Source organism: Aulonocara sp. 'chitande type north' Nkhata Bay, linkage group LG15 (assembly GCF_057382095.1).
Source record: "Aulonocara sp. 'chitande type north' Nkhata Bay isolate Kocher_YH1m ecotype deep benthic linkage group LG15, A_spYH_male_GT1.1, whole genome shotgun sequence".
NCBI lineage: Eukaryota > Metazoa > Chordata > Actinopteri > Cichliformes > Cichlidae > Aulonocara > Aulonocara sp. 'chitande type north' Nkhata Bay.
The window spans coordinates 16,402,823-16,410,872 of NC_141358.1; positions in this window are offsets into that span (position 1 = coordinate 16,402,823).

Below are 8,050 nucleotides of genomic sequence, written 5' to 3' on the forward strand. Positions count from 1 at the left end.
TTATTGAATGAAAGCCATTAACTGGAAATGTATTTTATATTAAAGTGTTGTAGAGCCTCAAATTGCCTTTTCCTCCCCTATACTATACCATCATTGTATTTAAAATAGTGCTAATATAATAAACTTCTGCCTTGTGTTTAAATGCTATGTCAAGTCATTGCAGCAGAGTTATTACCAACAAGTGCCTGCAGCCAGAGAAAATATATGTGCGACAAAATTTAGTGAGATGTGCAAAACTAATGAGTCACATCTAGCTTTAGGACTTTAATATGAGTGCGAGTCAGGGGGATTTGTCTGTTAAATATAAGGTGATATATGTATTATCAGATCATTTGTCATGAAAGCTGGCAGCGTGACCACAGAAAAGGCGTCACTTGTTCTGTGGTACATTTAGTTTGTTCTCTGCAAGTGTTCAAGGCGAAAGAAAATAGGGATTTTAATAGAGGGTTTTATGAGTGCAACAGCAACACTCGACTTTATAACAAAAACAGCAAAAAACAAAGTCAATGCAGGCTTTGCATCATTTTTTAGTTTTGTCTTGTAGCTTCTAATTGCATCTGTCTGGAAAACTGAAGATGTGAAGGGTGTTTTTTTGTTTGTTTGTTTTTCTGCCACAGACTTCAAAATGACCATATTACAAGTTTCTGTGTAGCTTTTAATCAATACCAAACATTTCTCTCACACAATGGATGGACTGTATACAAGTAGTGGGATTTAAAGACACATTTAACCCTCCATTCCTCAGTCTAGTGCTAAAGGACAATGTTACCGTAAAGGTTTTCACAAGCCTCAAACCTGTTATCCTGTATGTAAAACCTGACAGTGAGTCTGTCTTGTAGTGTCAAAGCCACTCAATCTAAATCCCAAACGGGAAAGCTGGGGACCAATCACGCTTGTTTTTTTATGTCCAGGGAGAAAGAAGTGGAGAGCTGTTTACTGCCCTGCTGCTAAAGTGGAGTGGGAATCCAGTAAAGTGCAGACACAGAAGCACAAATTGGAAACAAAGCACCATTATTTTCTCCTCTGCAACACACAGTCTAAGCTAAGTCCATACTTAAGCATGACAGTGCTGATGCTACCAATAGCATGCAATTATCAAGTGGCCACCTCCAAGGTAGAAAAATCAAGCTAAGATGGAATTATTAAAAACAGCTGCTCCTCTGATGGCCAATAAAAATGTAAAAATGTCCAATTTTAACAATTTTAAGTTCAAGGTCGATAGCGTGGTTAAAGAAAACATTTTGGTCTATATATGGGTCCCTATGGATTATGTTAATGGCTGCTTTGGTGCCTAAGCCCGTCTGCTGGGCTACACCTCAGTGTTTTTGCCTTTTGAAGCATTTTCTCATGCTGTTATAAAACTAATAAAACCCCCTGCTGTGTTGTACAACCCGACTAAAAAGACAATGCTGAAGTTTTGGTTGTTGGGATTTCTTTAAGCTTGTCACTTAGCACCAATTACCAGGTATGTGCCTGGCTACACTGCACCTGTGCAGTTTATGGATGTATCATGGTAACCAGATCTTCCAGCATCAGCTGATGACTTTGCCAACTTGTCCAAATATAGTATCTTCTTTTTAAAAACCCAGGATTTTATGTTGAGGCTTTGAAATGTGAAAAACCAATGGATGATGTGCTGGTGGTCATTTTATATACTCTTAAATATAAAAGAGGCACATAGCCTTTGGTTTGCCATGAGGTGATCTTTTTTGTTGTGTCCACGTTGGTGTTTGGAATTTGGATGTAAGGAGTGAGGGGCAGATTTGACTGGGTAATGTGCAAACTCATTGGCTAACAAGTTGTCGATCACAAGTTGTAAGAGGATATGAGCATAGGTCCATTAATGTTTGGACAGAGACAGCCGTTACTCTTCATCATGGAAATGATTCTGCGATCATCCAGCACGACTTCCGTGAACATCCAGTTCTTTTTGCATTGCTGAGTTCACCAGTGCTTTCTTTCTTTCTTTCTCAGCATGTGCGAAACTGCAGATTTTGCCACTCATTTCTCATATGTTTTATGTTTTTGCAGCTTGAGGATGGCTTGTTTCATCTGCAAGGAAAGCTCATTTGACCACATGTTGTGTGTTCACAGCTAAATCTTCCAAATGCAAGCACCATACCTCAGATCAACTCCAGGCCTTTATCTGCTTACATTAAGATGACATAACGAGTGAATTGCCCACAACTGTCGATGAAACAGAGGGTTAAAAAGAGAGTGGCACATAGGGAGCTGAAACTCCTAAACCCTTTGATATTAGCTCTTTGATATGAAGACCACACTTGTTAACAGGGGAAATTTGCTGTTGTTTCTTATTTTCATGGCGCTTTACAGTAAGGAAAATATTAAAAATCACCTAATTTGAAGCCCTTGAATACCAAGAAAATATTTTCTTTTAACGGTTTCTTTTAAAGCCCTCTTTGGGAAGATTTCTGGTGTCAGTTACAGTCCAGTATAACTCAAAGCAAGATGCAATCTGGTAATCTGGCTGCACTTACCCTGAGTTAATTTAATAGAAAACTCTCCTAATGTAGCAGCCAAAGTGTTGCAGGTTCGTGCCGCTACTACAACTTTGTAGATCCATTTGATTTCTGTAAGGTCCGCCTCCCTTCAGCTTTCAGTCTCACTAATGACATGACTTGATGTCATTTGAGAGGCATTTGAAACACAAGGATGAGACTCAGTGTGGGGAAACTCCAAGCTTCATTTAGCCAACAGTTTCCTCACAGCAGCTTTCAACATGCTGCTTATAAAGTGACACTTTTAAAAAGGACTGAGACAGACTGATTGGCATGTGGATGAAAACATACAACAGAGCCTTTATCTGCATTTCTCTGAACAGAGAAAGAAAAAATCATAAGCCAGTTTTCATGCTCTTGAATATTATAAACTATGATTGACACAAAAGAAAGACAAGCCCACACAACAGCAGTAATATTGCAAATTGCTTTTCAAAAAATTCTATGCATCAAAAAGACATTTCAGCACAATAAATCATCCAGTTTGGCCACGAGGCAGCGAAGAAAATAGACGTTGGAAACAGCACCCCAGCTGCTATTTGTAATTATGCATTTTTTGAAATCCAAGAGCAGAAAATTGAGTCAGGATTTTAGTGTGAGGGGGTGTTTGTAATTGATATAATGGAACTAGGGGAAAAGCTTTGAAATGGGAGCTTTAGGAAGGAGTGTGGAGAAAAGCCTTTGTGGCACAGCAGCAAAACCTCTTTGTCTTTATCTGAAGCAGAGGTGACACAAAGCACCGCTGATCTGAGTTATCGCATCATTCTGTAAGGATTTAAGAGGCTGAATTCCCCACAAGATCGGCCTCCGCCACATCAAAGAGTGCCCTCTAACTCAGAGTAAACAGGCTCGCTGTTGTTCAGCGCCTGTAGTGGTTTAATAGTGTACAGCATTAATGAATGTCTCTTTGTGCTGGAACAGCTCAGGACTAAATCCTTCAGACGAGCAAACATACACTCGATCTGTTTTGGTTATTTTTAAATTACACAGAAAAATACTGTGCTGTGGTTGAAGATAGCAGAGTAGTGTTGGTGATCCCATTGGATTGTGGAGAAACAATTTAAAAGTCCACTTCTTACCTCTCTGCTTTTTCCCCAACTTATTTACTTAAATGTGGAGGATATTTTGGTAAAGTCAATGGTACGCTAACTGGGGTGCAGGGCTCATGGTTGGGGTATTTAAAAACTAGACATGGGGCAAGAAGAAAGATATAGACAGAAAAAAGTACAATGAATGCGATTGAAAATTGAACTTAACTTAGATCCTTTTTTTGGGGTTATGATCATGGTAAATATAATATGGTATAGAGGTTTAGATGCAAGTCAGTGATGAATTTAGACTGCATTGAGATCTGATGTATTCCTGACCACTAAAACGCACCATGTGCATAAACCGGGTTGATGGTTGATTTAAGCCTTTAACTGCTGTCATGCCTTGGTTCAGATGTCTGTGGCACCACCACAAGGATTTATAGTGCTCAAAGTAATGGATCTGAATCCTACAGTGAGTCAGCCTTATTTCATTAGAGTCAAGGCTTAACTCCTCTTCTGCTTTACTTTAATGGGGAAAAAACGTTTCCTCTGATAGCAGTTCCCCTTTTTACGAAACACCAGATTTGAAGACCAGAAGGTTGAATGGGGACAGTTTTGGAGGTTATTAGAAATAAGTGGGACGCAAAAAACATAAACATAATATTATGTGACTTGAAACTGAATTTTATGGTTTAAAAATGTTCACTGGTGTTTCTTTTAAGGTATTCAAGGTCAAACGTGGTTCGTGGTTTTCAAAATGCAGAAAAACATGCTGGAAACGTGCCGATGGACCATGTTTCCAAAAAATATGTCTTAAATATGCACAATTTATAAAAGCTAAAATTTCACTACTAATTCTATACATGCAAACTTTAGACCATGAAATTCTGAGGCAAATTGAGCAGAAGGCCCATTGATGATTTTCACCCTGTTTCTAGTAGAGAAACTGTAATCTGTGTATCAAGCCACTCGAATTTGAAAGTAGAGAAAACATTTTAGTAGCAAAAATGTAAAGCATCCAGCATACGATTTAACAGCATTAAAAAGCCTCTCTTGATAGTTTCCTCCTTCATAAGAACTTCCCATTATTATTTTTTATTACTCATCCACCAGGAAGTTTTTGTTAGGCATGTGGCCTCTTTCACTGACAGGAAGCTGTAGTCAATTGCTATCTGCTAATCGTCACCTTGGCTAACTGGAGTCACTGAAGTGGACTTAGTTAGCTTTTGCTTAGATTTTGGCGTTTGATATTGCATTGTACCCGTATAGTTTATAAATGTGGCGTGCTGACCAAGCTTGACAGGCTGTGAAGTAGGCGTCCCAAAAAGACAACTACATGAGAAGATTGTTTCCTCACCCTGTGTTTGCAGGATGATATGGCTACCATCTCTCTACCCAGACAATCCGGAACAGACTCCACAAATCACTCATAGGGCAACCAGGAAACCCTCCATGACTACCCTTCACCTTCAGGCCCATTTATGCTTGGGTCAGCAACACAACCGTAAATAAACCTGAATATGTGGAGGAAACTTTCCAGATTCTTCCTACAACAGTTAGAAAAATAACCCTTGTCATCACTGAAGAAAATTCCCATATGTCCCCAATCTAGGATCCAAGATGACCCCCACAGAGTGGGCTTTATCAGAGACTACCTCCAGAACTTGGAAGTGGAGAGGATGAAATGACCTGCCTGCGATTTTGGAATGAATAGGACACCATCCCACAGCAGTGTGTGACCGAGCTGGGGACAAGCATGAGGAAGAGGTGCCAGGCTGTTGTGGCTGTGTACGGTTCTTCCACACCATTTATGCAATCTATGTGACTCCTGCTGTGCTGTCAAGTGAGCATCCTGGGCTTTCTATTGATGCCATATTGGTGTGGGCTGGGCTAATAATGCACATGGACAGAAAATGCAACTACTGTATTTTATGGCCACAAAGGATATTTTTTTTTTGCAGATATTATGATTCTATTGCTTAAAATCAAATCGAAATGCACAGTAATTTGACCCCTTCCACAACTAAACTTTTATTCAGTGTCCTTTGTAGGACTTACTACCTTACATTCTTAACCAACGTATACACTCTGAGAAGCAGAGGGTAGGATGATACAGAAAGGATTTTACTCAAAACTGATGAAAGAGGTGGAAGAAGGCCAGGCATCAGAGCAGGAAGGTGAAAGCTCAGAGGAAGACATATCAGTTTTTTAGAGACTGAGCAGGGACAGCATGATGGCATCTACTGTCCATAACAGGAAGAACTGGGTTTTTAGGCATTATGATATGTAGAAGGGGAAATAAACACACACACCAGAGTTTGATTTCTTCTTTTATCCTGTCGATTTCAGTAATCATAAATATGGTAGCAGTGCATTAAACTGCACATTTCCTGGCTTTATCAATTCAGTTTCAACCCTACTGATATTGTCATTTATTTTTATATTATGTGCCATGAAAACAGGGCACTAAACAGGAAATAGACAACCAGGTTTTAGCAAAAATAAAATAAAATAAAATCAGCCACAAACAAACATTCACCACATGTGTTCACCACCAGATAACCTAGGATCCGAACTGACTGTTTCCTATGAGCCAGTTCAATAAGTTGAGACAGATTTTAAGCACAATGCAACAAGGCTCCCATGGAAAGATGATTCTCTTAGCATGCCGGTGTCCTGTGCGGCAATTGAGAACCCAAATCCCACAATTACAGAGTGCTACAATACTTTTTATCCATAGTGGATGATGGGTGTGGATGTTGTCATTTTGCCCCTTCTCAGTGCCCCTGAAAATCTGGTACAACCTCTGTCTGAACTTTCAGCTTCTTGATGTCCTCACTGCTCCAAGCATGGCTCCAATTCCACAGTAAAATCCTTTCTGCCACACTCGGTCATCATATTATTCTGTGATCAATTAAGACCCTATGTCCCCTTGAAGGGTCTGAAGATTTAAAAAACAAACAAACAAACAAACAAAAAAAAAAATCAATTTTGAAAAATAATGCTTAAATTATCAAAACAACCAAAACTAACTATTAAGACATGTTTTTTCTTCTGGTTGTGTTTTCAGCCTAATACAAAAAGAGTTGATTGAAAGTTTTTATAAAGGGAAACCATTTGAATCATCACTGGTGAGGCTGGCAAGGAGCAGTCATTGTGGGAGTGATATGGTCAGCGGACATTAAATCACCCTGTATGGCAGTTTGTCATTCTCTGTGCCTCACAAACAAACTCTCTGTCCCGGCTCCCCATGAACGACTTTGGTTCAATTATCACTGCATTGATGGAAGACATGAGGTCCTGTGGCTCATTTATCAGTTCATGAGGTTTCCTTTCTTCTGTCCATTAAGTGTGATTGTTCTTTTTGTGAGCTTTTCAGGGTTATAGCCTCTTTTCTCCACCCTTGAACACAAAAAAACACAAACTGCCCAACAAGGAACATTAATGTTACTGGGATTTAGTTTTTACAAATTTTATTTAGTAAAGATGTTATGGTCTAACATATATAATAATATTCTTAGACCGCAATAAATCTGATATCTTAACAGTTGTATTTAGAAGGAGACACTGCTTTATTAAAAAGATTTAAATGAGGGAAAAAAGGGTTCAGAGCCTTTTTCAGTTTGTGCGAGAACAAAGTAAATTTCACATTTCAGATCAAATCAGAACTGAAAAGCAAAACATTACATCAACCCGTGAACAATTTGGATCGGCTAGTCTCACAATTTGCTTCTGTAACATCCATATTTCGCTCCTCACCCTATCATTGATGGATAAATTCCGTCCATTTCTCTTCACACTTTTCCTCGTAAAGTTTTATCTTTTAAGTCAGTTACTCTAAAACATATGTTTCATATATTCATATTTTCACCCTTTCATCTTGTGTTGGTGGATCTGGTTTTGCACTCTTTGCGATAGCTTCTTACAAGCAGTTAACACAAATATCTTCTCTTGAAACGATATTTCCTTCAATGTAACGTAAATACTATTTAAATAATACAATTGCCTACATTTTGAAAATCACACGACTAGCTCCAGTTCCCTTTTCTGTTGAACCTATAGTGGTGTATTTCCTTTGCTTTCCATTAGTCGTTGGTATAATTTAGATATTATTCTATATTTCTTTGGTTCTAATTAGTATGCCGTTTTTTCTCAATTTGATCTGTTCTCAACTTCTTGCAGCATCTCCGTTTTCTTTTGTTTCCAGCTGGTCACTGTATGTTTTAGCTGACTTAACCTCAGCATAGTGCATTCGTTTTCACCTGCAGAATAATACACGTGACTAAGGGACAAAGTTGCGAGTGCAGCAGCACTGAATAACTAACTCGTATATACTTTTGCAGATTTAGTTGGTTAACGGAAATTAAGTGGAGGAGTGAAGGGTGAAGGGTGAAGGGAGTGGTGAGGTTTGGTAGAGATTAGAAAAAGATTTAATGATGAGGAGATGAAGCTGCAGAACAGATTTAATGATGAGGAGATGAAGCTGCAGAACAGATGAAA